General features: G+C 47.3%; 1 protein-coding gene across 3 annotated transcripts in view; it reads left to right on the top strand.

The window, feature by feature from the left end:
* The window catches only part of STOX2 (storkhead box 2), a 195603-nt gene that overhangs the window by 104990 nt on the left and 75721 nt on the right, over nt 1-14892 (top strand). The gene's annotated exons all lie outside the window — the stretch shown is intronic.

Here is a 14892-nt window from a genome sequence, read left to right as displayed (position 1 = left end):
TTTACACCCGAGGGTGCAGAAGAAGGGGACGAGCCCAGACTAGCCCAGCTGGCGTGGCTCAGTGGTTGAGTGTCAACCTGTGAACTGGGAGGTCACGGTTAGGCTCCCCATCAGGGTACATGCCCAGGTTGTGGGCTTGATCCCCAGTGTGGGGCGTGCAGGAGGCAGCTGATTGATGATTCTCTCTCATCACTGATGTTTCTATCTTGTTCTCCCTCTTCCTTCCTCTCTGAAATCAATAAAAATATTGTTGTTTTTTTTTTAAAAGGAAGATGGATGACAGGCAACTTGTCCAGGGTCAGAGCTGAAAACTAAAGTAGAGGTCAATCCGATTCTTCGGTTTGGTGCTCATTTCATCGGAAACCAACTGTTCCCTTCCTTCCTGATTTGAGTATGGGGTCTCCTAAGAAATCTCCAGAATTATTCGTTTACCTAAGTGGGCTTGCTTGTCCTTGGATTTCCTTCTTAGGAAAAATGGTAGAGAATCGTCGTGTATTTAATATTCCTGTGCGATATAAATCCCAGCGAACGTGGCTTCACCTAAAATAGGAGAAAGATGCCCCGCGTGTGTGATCGGACACGGTTAATTCAAGGCTTTCCTGTTGACGTTTCAGTGAAAGTAAAGGAAAAATAGCCCGGGGGAGCCGAGGGCGGAGCCGTGTGTGCGTGGGCCTGCGTGGGCAATAAGACGATGTCCCCGGGACTCAGTGTGCGGAACACGGGCTGGGAGAGCAGGTCCCCGTTCCAAGGCCCGTTTGGAAAGTGGGGCTCAGTGGCCTCTCCCCAAACCGAGGGCGGCGTCCTGCTTTGCAGTGCCGGCCCCACCCCTCCGGCCAAGGTGCCCCCTTACAGACGGCTGGGGATCGAGGGGCCGGGTTTCCAGTAGGACTGCATGAGCAGCTGGTGAGAAGGGCCTGGGGGTCTGGGGACAGAGCTCCACCGACTCCCTCTCCACCGCCCCTCGCTTTCCAGGCGGTCCTGGGAACCACCGCCGGCCCGATCGGGGAACTGGGAGCTTCCCCGCTTCCCACTCCTCCTGTATCCACTCCTGAGGCTCCTCTTCCCCTGTTCCTTTTCACCTCTCCGCCCTCCCCACCCCTGCCCCAGTGTCGCTTCCTCAAAGCCCGAGGGGAAGCACCTAGAGAAGAAGGAAAGGGTGCTGAGCAGCTGCTTCATTCGCAGGGCTCTCGCCAACTCCTGGAACTTCACAGGCCTCCTCTCATTAGGATTCCAAAGTGCAGGCCAGGCACTGGCTTTGCTTGGCTGAAGCCTAGATTCGGAGGCTCCAGACCTCGTGTTCCTGCGTGCTGTGCCCTGCGCAGCGCGGGCGATGGACACGTGTGGAGCATGTCAGGGGACATGCGTTTGGGAGGCAGAGGGCCTCGTAGGTGGTGGTATCATCCCATCGTCCTGATCTTCAGGGCCAGAAGGGGAGGTTTCCGTCGTCAAGTGCAGACGGAGGTGAGAAAGCACGTTCTCTCTCTCCAGTGCAGCCCGGAAGCCGGGACTGAGGCTGGGGCTCCCAGGAGGCGTGGGTCACAGCTACTCAGCGTCTGTCTGTCTGTCTGTCGTGGACTCAGGTCCTGCCAGGCTTCTGCTCAGCGTGGTGGTGGGAAGCCAGAGTTTGGAGGGCCTGGGGCTGAGGCACAGGCTTCCTTCCAGGGCCTGAGTACGGGCTTCCTAACGCAGCAGCAGAGCTCCCAAGGGCTCCTGAAATGTCGATATCCAGAGGGAGCCTTTGACCCCCCTCCCCTTCCCCCACGGAAGGGAACCCGTTTACTGAGCATGTACTTGGTACCGGCCCGCGCACGCGTAAGAATGACCTCATCTAGTCAGAACAGTCCCAGAGGCAGCGCTAATTCATGTTTGAAGCAGCACAGATGACAAAACGGAGATCTTATTCACACACACACACACACACACACACACACACACTTTCAATCATGTATGTATCCAACGCCTATATGTTAGCTGTTAGTAAAATTAACTCCTGATTTTTAAGCAATTATGAAATATTTTCTCTCGCTCCCCCCGGGGTTCACCTGGCGCTTTCCCTAGGGCCCCCGCCCGAGAGGCCTCTGTTGTGCGGAGAGGAAAGATGTTCGAGTTCCTGCTTATTCAAAGGCTCAGACCTCCAGTATTTGTGTAGGTACGTTCCATGAAAACAATCCCTACTCTGCCAGCTGGAATTCTGAGGCTTCCCGGGCCTTGCCCCCTCCCAAAGCTGGCAGAGGGTGGGGATGGGGGTCAGGTGACAGCTGTATCTTTCCCGGTTGCTGGTTCTTACCTTCTCTTCGGAGTGGGTTTCTTCTCCTTCCATCGTGAGCCCCTCGGCTGTCTCCACTGGCTGTCAGTCATGCCGTGGGCAGCCCTGATCCTGGCCGGGGTGACATCGTTAGGGTTTGCCCAATTCCTCGGAACCAACTTGTTTGGCACAAAGGTAGCTGACAACAAGTTCGAAACTTCAAATGGAAAGAAGCCCCTCCCTCTCCCCCAAATATAATTTCATTCACTTGTAAACCGTTTTCTCCTGCTGACTCATGTTCTCTTGTACTCTTCTTAACTTGCGAAAAATTGCTGAAGAAACCCTGGATTCGGTGCAGTCTGTCTTTTACCATCTGTTGTTGTAAGAGTTTAGACGGAACATTATTCCAAGTATAACAATAGGCCAGCATCCAGATAACTGACTGTAACAATACCCAGCCCAGTGATTTAAAATAACGGTACCACGGGGCAAAGAGGGAGGAGTTTTACGGGTCTGAATGATGTAAAATAGGATTCAGTCCAAGGGAATCAAGAAATTAATAAGCTAGGCATTTTGATGAATATGATGAACATGTAGATGGTTAGAAGTGGGTAAATGGATTGTATCTTTGCTAAGAATCAGTTATGGTTCAGAGGGATATTATAAAGTCTTCAGTTTGGCGGAGAAAGAAAAGAGTGTCCTTGCAATACCCCGTAGGAGGGTCACGGAGACGATTCTTAGCAGTTTCTCCCAGTTTTTCGGCGGTCGAGGAGGATGAGTTCTGTAACCCATGGCAACGTGGTGAGTGTGACTCACCGGAAAGCGTGGTCTCCATGTACTGCTCCTGCCAGTGGGAGGGGAGGCTGACGCCATGCGTTTGTGGTGGCATTTCCTTTTAAATTTAATTTGATGGGATGATTTCATAACTGGTGCACTTGAGTCTGAAATGCAGAGGTAGGAAAACCAGACATTCGCATTTTTCTAGGATTGGCAGTTAGCCAAGCAGGATCAGCGCAGACACCCTCTCTCCCCGTGTCACCTGGGGGTGGAGCCAGCGCTGGTCACCTCCCCTGGGGCTGTGGTCTTGCGGAAGCGCAGGTGCCCTGTATGAGGTGATCGTGGATTCCGCCTAATCTTCTGGCTGGTTCCCTGGTGATGGTGTTCCGGATACCGAAACGGCGAATCTAAATGGGAAAGAAATGCAATAGGCGAAAATCTGAATCTTTTTCTCAGAGTTATCCAAAACTCGCTTTTGAAGTTGTCTGAAGAGTGATTGCAATCTGAGGACAGTGTCGTAAGACTTTTTTTCCTGAAGGACCACCCATGTTCTTCTCTGGCTCCAGTCAAGAAAAATTGATCATCTAACAAGGCCGTTGTCGGGGGGGACTTGTTACGGGTATAATGTTCCACTCCAGTGGTCGGCAAACTGCGGCTCGCGAGCCACATGCGGCTCTTTGGCCCCTTGAGTGTGGCTCTTCTAAGCCTTAGGAGTGCCCTAATTAAGTTAATAACAATGTACCTATCTGTATAGTTTAAGTTTAAAAAATTTGGCTCTCAAAAGAAACTTCAATCGTTGTACTGTTGATATTTGGCTCTGTTGACTAATGAGTTCGCCGACCACTGCACTAGACAATGTCATAACTCTAACCAGGTCTGGAATTACACTAATTTGGGATAATTAGGAGGAAGATTTCTCTAAATAAGTGAAAGATTTAAATTTTATAGAAGGCTTAATGAAATGGAGTCATTACTTTCATGTCCTTAGGCAATCTGAGGAGTGGATAAATTATTTATCATTAGCACATCAATTGTTGCCATATCAGAGACCGCTCCTTTAGTATTTGAAAATAGGTTATTTTTTCCTTCTTCAATTATTGACGTGGTCCCCGGAAACCTTGTTTATGCCACTTCTGCGTGCTCACAAAGATGACCTTCAGCCTAGTCCTATCGCGCAATCCCCAAACTCCAAGTTGGTAGATTTCAAATTAAAATGCAATTGTGTTAGATGGGAGGATGAGCTCATTCTAGTTCCTTAAAGACCTCTCGAGTCTTCTCCTTTCTTTCTAAAGAGAAAGGAATAATGCTGTCATTATGAGAGCAGATGTGTCTTTAAAACTCACAGACAATACATTAAGAAATCATAATGCATAAATACATAAACAGATATTGAAAATAAATTATTCAAGATAAACTTAAAAGGTAAAGTGGAAAAGGATGATGTTCAAGATAAAAATAAATGAATGATAAAAATTAAAAATACACAAAAATAAACTCAAAATGGATAAAAGACTTAAACGTAAGACGGGAAACCATAAAAATACTAGAGGAATCCACAGGCAGCGAAATCGCAAACATATGCCGAAGAAATTTCTTCTCTGATAATGCTCCTAGGGCAATGGAAACTAAAGAGAAAATAAACAAATGGGACTACATCAAAATAAAAAGCTTTTGCACAGCAAAGGAAACCATCAACAAAACAACAAGAAGACCCACTACATGGGAGAACATATTTACCAATGATATCACCGATAAGGGTTTAATTTCCAACATTTACAGGGATCTCATGAAACTTAACAAAAGGAAGATAAACAATCCAATAAAAAAATGGGCAACGGACCTAGATAGACACTTTTCAAAAGAGGACATACAGAAGGCCGAAAGACATATGAAAACCTGCTCAAAGTCACTAATTATACGAGAGATGCAAATCAAAACGACAATGCGTTATCATCTCACACCTGTCAGAATGGCTATCATCAACAAATCAACAAACAACAAGTGTTGGAGAGGATGTGGAGAAAAAGGAACCCTTTTGCACTGCTGGTGGGAATGCAGACTGGTGCAGCCACTGTGGAGAACAGTATGGAGCTACCTCAGAAGACTAAAAATGGAACTCCCATTTGACCCAGTGATCCCACTACTAGGAATATATCCCAAGAAACCAGAAACGCCAATTAGAAAGGATATATGCACCCCTATGTTCATAGCAGCACAATTCACCATAGCTAAGATTTGGAAACAGCCTAGGTGCCCATCAGCAGATGAGTGGATTAGAAAACTGTGGTACATATACACAATGGAATACTATGCTGCGGTAAAAAAAAAAAGGAACTCTTGCCTTTTGCAACAGCATGGATGGAACTGGAGAGCATTATGCTAAGTGAAATAAGCCAGTCAGAGAAAGATAAATACCACATGATCTCACTCATTTGTGGAATATAGAGAACAACATAGACTGATGAACAGGGACAGATCCAAAGACTGAGAAACAGCGATCAGGCTATCAATCCCCAGAAGGAAAGTAGGGGAGGGCAGGGGTAAGGGGAAGAGATCAACAGAAGGACTTGTATACATGTATATAAGCCAAACCAATGGACATGGACAACGGGGGGATGGGAGCATGAGTTTGTGTGTGTGGGGGGAGGTTGGGGGTTAATGGGGGGGATGAGGACACATTTGTAATACCTTAACTAATAATAAAAAAAAAAATTAAAAATAAGTGTACCATTCAAGATGAACATTCAAAATGATAAATATCCCAGAAGAGATAAATGGTAAACACAATGTTTTTCCCAAAGAATATTGTAGAATTTGTGATAATAATGTATGTCACTTAATTGAGGGCCTATAAGATGCCAGTTATAGTCTCTCACTTAATTCAACCACCCATCCTACGAGGTTGGCACTATGAATGTATCAGTTTGCTGATGAGGAATCTGAGCTTGAACTTTATACGGAGTTAAGATTCAAATCCAGGTCTGAGTTTTCTTAGTAAAAACCTTTAGTACTTCACCCTCCACTTTAGAATTACAGTAAAGCAAACGGTGTTTTTAACCAGACCCATAAAAGACTTAGGAGATGGAAACTGGGCAGCGAGCGAAGGATCAACAGACTATTAAACAGGAAGAAAAAAGTGGTGTTAGTACAAAAACGGCCGCATACTCTGAGGATCAGAACAGCCCGTCTGGATGAGTGGCAGTCATGGGCCCTGATCTTTTTCCAAGCCAGTTATCAATTCTTTGCACACACAGACGTTTCCGGTGATTTTCAGCTGAAAAAAAAGTCAACACCAACTAGGGACTCCAGGCCCAGGGTTGGGAGAGGCAGCCGTGTAGCCTGGCCTCTCTGTGTCCCGGGCGTACATGGGACTAATAATCGCACCTCCTCGTGGGGTTGTTCTGAGGATTAAATGCCTTAGCAAATGTAAAACCTTGAGAATAGTGCCCGGCGCATAATTTGTGCTCAGTAACAGTTATTAGTTATTATTATCCTAATATATATAAAGAGCTAGGTGGCGTCATGACCGAGCGGGCGACTGGTCACCATGAAGTGCATGGAGCACCTCTCAGGCTCCCCCCGACCCCCTGCCCTCAAGCTGCTCACCAGCTCACCATGGAGGGGAGGGGGCGGGCTGGCGGCAGTGTGGGACTGGGGACTGTTGAGTGGCGGTGGCGGGGTGCTTTGCGGGGTGGCCGTGAGCTTAGGGGAGCAGTCACCCAGGCGGCAGCGAGTTTCGCGAAGCAGTCGTGGGGCTGGGGAGCCTTGTGGAGCAGTCGCGGTGTGGGGGGAGCCTCGGGGAGCAGTCGAGGTGCCCCAAGCATTGCGGAGCGTCCTGGGGCGGGGAGCTTCACGTAGCGTCGCAGGGCGGCAGAGGCCGTGCGGGGGAGGCCGGGCTAGGCCTGGGAACCCTAACCGTGCACGATTTCGTGTGCACTGGGCCTCTGGTTATTAATAATAAGCATGTGGAGTATGGAAATAAGCAGCTTTGGGTCTCCAAAAAGGGGTCATGTATTTCTTATTATCCCCTCCTTTTTTTTAAAAAAAAATATATATTTTATTGATTTTTTACAGAGAGGAAGGGAGAGGGATAGAGAGTTAGAAACATCGATGAGAGAGAAACATCGATCAGCTGCCTCCTGCACACTCCCTACTGGGGATGTGCCTGCAACCCAGGTACATGCCCTTGACCGGAATCGAACCTGGGACCCTTGAGTCCGCAGGCCAAACCGGTTAGGGCTCCCCTCCTTTTTTTGACAGGTAGGAAAGGCTTAGTTGCCAGTAATTACAACCCCCTGACCTCCAGGGAGCAGTTTCAATAGCATGTGGAGAATAGGTTGGTTTTGCGGAATAGACATGGTACTTCTTCAGTCCGCGTGCTGCTGATCTGGAAGTAGCAATTAGGAGGTAACAGTCATCACGTTGCCAGCTGATGTTTCTGATAGGAGGTAGGCGTGTGCGTGTGTGCCGGGGTGACATCCTAATTATGGCCGCGTTTGGTCCTTTCGGGGGCTTCACCCAGCGCTCCACATCCGGGGGCTCTGCCCTCAGCCTGCAGGTCCCCTCCCTGAGGAAATACCTCCCTTCTGCCTGCAGGTCAGGGAGCAGACCCTCAGCCGGGCACAGGCTCCCACCTGAGCCCCAGACACGCACTCGGCCCTGCGTCTCTCCCGCTGTTGGCGGCTCGTCTTGCAGAGGATGTGCGAGGACCCGCGCGGGGGTCGTGGTGCTCCACAGAGCGGACAGGACTGCACGCTGCTCCCCACGGGACAGAGGGCCTGGTTCCGTTTGGCATTGCCGGCTTCCCAGTGCGGTGGCAGCCACTTCCTAACACAGCGGTTCTCAACCTGTGGGTCGCGACCCCTTTGGCGGTTGAACGACCCTTTCACAGGGGTCGCCTAAGACCATCCTGCATATCAGATACTTACATGACGGTTCATCACAGTAGCAACGTTACAGTGATGAAGTAGCAACGAAAATCATTTTATGGTTGGGTCGCAACATGAGGAACTGTATTTAAAGGGCCAGGAGGTTGAGAACCATGGTAACAGATATGCCTTCGGCCCAGGCCGCTGTCCTCAGTGCCCTTGTTGCTGTGGCCTGGGTTAGGAGGGGAGCAGTTTGGACCATGAGATGGTCTTCAATCTGGCATCGCCCTCCTGTTCATCGCTGCGTCTTCCCAGTCCATGGGATGCCCACAGCCCCAGTCGCTGTCTTTCTTTGCAAAAGGACAACTCTTGGGATTAACAACAACAAAACGCATGCGCATAAGGCTGCAGCCTCAGTGCCTGGAGGAGCTTGGGTTTGGCCCTCTCAAGACTCTGGAGAAGTGTATGTTCCCCTGGAGAGAGCGCCGGAGAGAGGGGAGCCCTGGCCTGCAGAGCTCCGTGCGAGGTTTCAGTTCTAATGGGTGGGCAGGAAGTGGGTCCAGAACAAACTGGTAATTTTGCGGAGGCACGAATTTTAATCGTGTGTCCTGCCATCGTGGGTGGGGGCCCTCACCCGGTGCGTGGGCCGAGCCTGGCACCAGCGTGCAGGCTGGTGGGGCCCTGTGGGTCTGTCCTCACAGCTCCTGGGACAGGAGGGGGTTACCGACGTGATGCCCTGTAGGAAATGGTCCTACGTTGGGGTGCTGGGAATGTAGAGGAAATGGAGATGCCTGACAAAGCCATCTTTCCTCCAGAGAAAAAGAAGTTTGGATAGCGTGTGAAATACAAAATGGGGTGATGTTTGGGCCTGTGATTATAACTCAAGCCCCAAAAAAGTAGCCCCCGGAACCATACTGAGAATGTACTCTGAATACATTTTAGTTGCTCTCTTGGGTTTCATACACACAATCTGTAAAGAGGTAACTTAAAATTTTTAGTTATTGGGAAAATTACATGGAATATCATCATATTGGAAAATGCAGAGATTTGTTGAAGTCAGGGGACCTATCCATTACTAATGACTGGTTTCTTTTGTACAGCGTATAGGGCGAGACCAAAAGAATGTAGGGCTGTGTGCCCTGTATACGCAGTGAGCGGCTATAATTAAGTCAAGGGCTTTGTGCTATATTTTGATTCTGTGGTGACACTGGCCTTCCCTGGGATAACACTGTACATAACTTAGATACAAATGTTGCAGGAATTCAAGGAAAAGAGGGGTGGGTGTAGGAGAAGTATGCCTTTTTTCCTTGTACCACATTAAGTGGAAGTACGTTGGGTCATTGCCTCCCCGAGTGCAATATTGAGATACAATCTATGCCGGCTGGTATTTCCGGTATTCAGAATGAGACTGAGAAGGTGATGGACTCTCTGGCCATAGATCGCACCAGGTTCTTCTGAGCCTCTTGTAAACATTAGAACTAAATGCCCAGAGAGACTCTTGCTAAGGGTTCGTAACTCTCAGTTCCCACTCCACCCCCACACGTGCCCTCAAAGAGGGCAGCACTGAGTGGTGGAGGCCAGGATACCGCTGAGTTGTAGTTAAATGCATGTCTGAGGTGCAGCAGCCAGCCAGGCATATGCTCACTGCCCCCGATCACCTTTGCACATCTATGGACAGCTAGTTATCCCAGCCACATAGCTGTTTTTAAAAAATATTTTTTGATTGATTTTTATTGATTTCGGAAAGGAAGGGAGAGGGAGAGAGAGAGATGGAAACATTGATGATGAGAGAGAATCATTGATCGGCTGCCTCCTGCACACCCCAAACTGGGGATGGAGTCTGCAGCCTGGCATGTGCCCTGACAGGGAATGGAACTGTGACCTCCTGGTTCATAAGTTGTCGCTCAACCATTGAGCCACGCTAGCCAGCCATAGCTTTTGTTTTTTAATAAGGAAATTGGATTTCATGAAGTTTTAAAGCTTATTATAAGATTAGAAAGCTATATTTCTTTCCTATTTTTTTTTTCCTTTGAGGAAGAGCCATCTTTCCTTTTTTGCCATCCCTCGGTAATTTTGAAAACCTGGTTCCATACTGATTCAGATCTCCAGTGTTCTCTTTTTTTCTTGCATAACATTCCGGGCGATGTCTGTAGCTTGTGGAGGTGTCTCAGGTCAGAGAGACTGGGCCTAAACCACAGTAGGTGATTCTATTGGGGATAATGAAAGTGTCTTGATTAGTATCAAAATCGCCCTTAAAAATATTCATCTGGAAACTAGGACTTGTTGTTGAAATGATTGTATTAAAATTCTAGCTTGCGAGAGTAACTTTTTTTTTTTTTAAATCGCTCAAAAGATCTTCACTTATCATCTGCCACAGTATATTGGTTATGGAGCTGCCATACTCCTGGTGTTCTCTCCTGCTGGCTTCTTCTGTGAGACCGAGTTTCTAGATGCAAACAAGGTGTTAGTGCCGGAGTCTAGGGACAGAAAAAGCACGGCTCCTGTTCTCATGGAGTTGCAGGTTATTGGGGAAAGTTAGGAACTGAGAGCAACGCACACGCCTGGAAGGCAGTGTGCAAGGGAAGGAGAAGCCGAGAGTAAGGGGGACCGGGAGGGCCTTTGCAAGCAGGCGACCATGCAGTTTACCACCCAAGCTGGACCACTTGGGCCAGTGAAAGGGGCCTGTTGGTAACTACACCAGAATGGCCGTCATAAACCCCAGCTATGCCAGACGGACTGAGACTCATGGTTACCCTGCTACCAGGGGTAAGGAATGTGCATGTCATTCAAGAGGCGCGATACACAAGGAGCTGGAAAAAGTGTTTAATCTAGCAAGTGATGCGATAAAACTCGGCCCTGTGGAAAGCAATAGGGGAGGCACGGAGACCGTGTAAGTGCCGTACCAGGGCCCGGGCCTGAGGAGGACCTGGCCAGAAGGTGTGGCGGTGGACAGGCAGAGTGGGGGCGCCCTGAGCTGTGTGTGGAGACCCACCTGATCCCTCAGATACAGTGGACGAGCAGGAAGGCTTGAGTGGCGTCACTTACTGAGGTGGAAACGCCTGGGGAGGAGAAGGTTGGGACGGGGGGCAGGAGGTGTTGGTGACTTCCGTTTTGGATATGTTGCGTTGGAGGCATTTATGCAGCTATACACGTAGAGATATTTGAGGGACAGTTTTCCCCTTCGGTGTTAACCTGACAACCAGCCTGCGTTATATGGTCCTGGCATTGTTACTTATGGCATCAACTCCCATACGATCTTAAGAGCAGAGATTTGCTTTGTTTCACTCAAGGATCGCGTGGGTCTTGAATAATCTGGTTACTGTTTCGAGCCTTGAGAAAAGTGCTCTTATGGCTGCTCCCCTCGAAGCAACTTGAACGTGGCTGTGAAATGGGGTCCCCACCTGCCCCTCAGAGCTGTGGAAGGTGCGGCTGTTTCTGCAGCTGTAGGATGAAGGCCTGTCCGGCAGGAGAGCTCCTATTTGAACAGTGTTTCCAGCCGCTTGCAGACTACGGCTCCAGAGACACCTGGTATTTATAAAGTTCTTATTCTCAAGGGCTTGCCTATATCGCCCCATATATTCCCAGGACGCACATATGAAGGTGGCAAGAGGCGAGCCACATTCTAAATGGCCCTGAAAATAATAATAATAATAATAATAATAATAATAATAATAATAATAAATATGACAGTGCTTTCTGAATGCTGTACTGGTTCCTGTTTACATTGCTTTGCTATTTACATTTTTAAGGTGCACCAGTTTAGATTTCTCCTTAAGCCCCTGGGTGATTTCAGAAGCAGATTGTCTGGATTACGTCCAGAAACATTTATTTGAATTTGCGGACAGATACAAGTATCGTAGCTTTCCCCAATGTGTTTTAAACGACAGTAGTTAATTTTAAATTTGATAGCGTAGGTTTTGCCAAAGACGTAATTGGGAACGGCTTTTCTGAAGTATTGAATCATATTGAGATTAAAGTGATTACATAAAAATCTATACAAAAAAACAAGGGAGTTCTGGGTCATAATACAGGGCGCCCAACGTGGGCATTATAATGATTTCCATTTTGGGGAATACTGTGCTTAAAATGGCAGTATCTTATGTTTGGAAAATCATTTCTCATTTATGTATACTGTACCTCATCCTCTCTCCCTCCCAAAGGATCTGAGATATCTTAGGTAGATATTTACATATAATATGCTTTTAAAATTAAATAAATGGAAAAGTGGACAAAGGGAGAATAAAAGAAAGTAAATGGACGGTAGGTTGTTTAAGAATTCAGAAAAAGAGGATATAGTGCTGGAAGCAACAAGAAATTCAAACCACATTGCAACCTATTAAAAGATAAAAATATAAATATGATATTTAATTGAATAACCTCTTCTCCTCTCTCCTGAATGCCCTGCCCACCCCCATTCTCTTTAATGAAGAAAAGACTTATTCAGTCACCTTGATTTACGTATATAGTTATCTTTTATTTTGATTTAACCTGTCTTTTATTTCTGTCTCCTTTATTGACTTACGTGGGTATACAGCACCTAGTGACAGTAAATGAAAACAAATACTGTATCCAAATTCTTTTATCCCACAATCCCTTGATTTGAGACCCTCCGGGCCTCGACAGACCTTTTTTTTTTTTTTTTTTTTTTTTAAGGACAAATACTTTGGTAATGCTTCTTTTTCAATCCAGAAACATAATCTCACCAACACCCCTAATTTCAAAAAAAAAAAAAAATCAGTGTGTTACCTAATTATAAAAGAATGGGAGACAAGAAGAATGTAATTCATAATGAAAGAACGTGTGTTTTAATATTTGAATGTGAGGCCAGGGCTTCGTGAGAAGCTATGAGTGGTCAGCGGCCGGCACCTGTCGGGGCCTCGCCGCCAAGTGCAGACACAGCCGATCCGGGCGAGCTGCCTGGGTGGCCCCCACAGGATCGCCATCCCCGTGGGCGACACCGTTCTCTGAAATGAGGACAAACTCAAGGCACCATTCCAGCAAAGCCACGTGTGTTCCCGTCCAGCGGTAATCCTCGAAAATGCAGTGTTCCTAAAGCTGGGCACAGCAGCTCTGTTCCTGTGTCACATGGAGCTCTGTCCTCAGTGAAAATAATTACAAATAAATATTTCACAAAGTGGATGTTCACTGGGACGCCGGGAAGCAGGGACACGCATTCTGGGGTCCCCCTCCCCTCCCCTGTGCACTGTGGAACTTGCAGCGAGCTCCCGGAAACTTAACCCCTGGATACAATGGCACCTTCTCACAGATGTTCCGAACTTCTCTACTTGGTGTCACCCTGCTGACAGAGAAGAAGAGGAACATGAAAAGAAGCGATTTCAAGTTCATCTGCAGGGTTGTCTTTCCCTTAGGCCGGGAATGTAGCATTTGGGATCAGCTCCTCTGAGCATGGTAAGGGCCAATGGGTCTGTCTCCCTGTTCCAGAAAAAAACGGAAGGAAAACTGAGGCGAGAGGATGAAAAGTGGGGTGAGCGGTCCGAGGCCGGCACAAGGGCAGAGCGTTGGTAGCTCAGGGAAATCAGACCAAACTGAATCCCAGCGCTGGCGCTGGGAGCTGTATGATCCGGAAACATCTTTAAAAATTCTGAGTCTCTTTCTTCACCTGCAACACAACTACTGAGGCCTCATTTATAAGGTGGTTGTGCGAATGGACGGGATGATGACATATTAAAGTGACTGGCAATGTGCCTGGAGTCCGGGACGTCCTTCCCAACTGCCCTTCAGAGCTGCCGGCTTCCTCTGCCCCCCCCCCCCCCCCTCCGGCAGAGGCTTGTAGCCATGGTGTTGGCATTGCCAGGAGGGGATGTGAGACTAGCAATTAGGTGACATTTTTTCTAGGTTCTTCATTCATTTTTAAGGTAGAAAACCTGATATATGCTGCATTATGTGCCCTGCAGCACCCTGCATTTTCATTGAAATGAACTCTCTGCATTCCAGATTTGGATTTTACATTTCAAAACGTTCATGGAAGGGGAAATAAGTTATTTTTCAGAAATGACAAAGGAAATACTTTGCTGTAGGAATTTCAAACACCGCACTTGTAAATAAAATTAAACGGGACATCCTTGCCAATCCAACCCAACTTGCTAAGGGTAGCCAACTGTTGATAGATTTTAGACGTCAGCACCCCTGCCGCTTCCCCCGGCCTGGGCAGAGGCTGTCTCCATCCGGAGCCTCCGCGCTGTCTCCGGAACCTTCCCCTGTGTCCGCTGAAGCCCCGGATAACGGGCCTCCCCGAGGCTGCGCATGCCACTCGCCCCAGCACGGCTCCTCTAGGGCCGCAGGGCTGTGACTGACGCGCGTCACTTTATCTTTCTCCCGTGAGGGTTTGGCATGCTTTTTTTCTTTCACAGTGGGTCATGAATTTGTGGAATACAAGATTTTGATTTATTGTAATTGATTTTATTATAAGGACTTTTGCTTTTTATTTATTTATTTTTATTTTTTGGTATAAGAAAGTTGCTCAAAATTGGGAAATCTGGACCAAAACATTGAAATTGTGATTACACATGATGTCCTGTAGGCAGAACTGTGTCTGAAGACCGTGAGTGGAAAAACCGTTTCATGAGAAACTAAGAACTGTTTTAGACACTTAATCAGAAATAAGTTTACTGAAAAGAAATATAGGTGTGTGGAAGTTTTTAACATTTAGAGTTGCCAGCCTGCTTATATTCCCATACGGTAGGAACAGCTGTGGGCTGCGGACAGTTTGGCTTATTCCACATAACCACTGATAAGTCTTGTAAATGCTGTGTCACCTATTTCCATCATATAACAATTGGAAAAGTTTTTCAAGAATGAGAAATTCTTAAAACATTTGGAGATGTAATGTTCTGGCCAAAGGATAGAGGCTTTTATGTATTACTAGTGGCCCAGTGCATGAATTTGTGCACAAAGGAAATTAATTTGTAGAAATATTTTCAATCAGGTCAAGTTTCTAAGCTTTCTAAATCTCCGTTTTCCGGCTAATTAAAAGAAAATAGG

Source organism: Myotis daubentonii, chromosome 2 (genome assembly GCF_963259705.1).
Source record: "Myotis daubentonii chromosome 2, mMyoDau2.1, whole genome shotgun sequence".
NCBI classification, from domain to species: Eukaryota; Metazoa; Chordata; class Mammalia; order Chiroptera; family Vespertilionidae; genus Myotis; species Myotis daubentonii.
The sequence above is the reverse complement of the archived record's forward strand: the minus strand, read 5'-3'. Positions and strand labels throughout refer to the sequence as shown.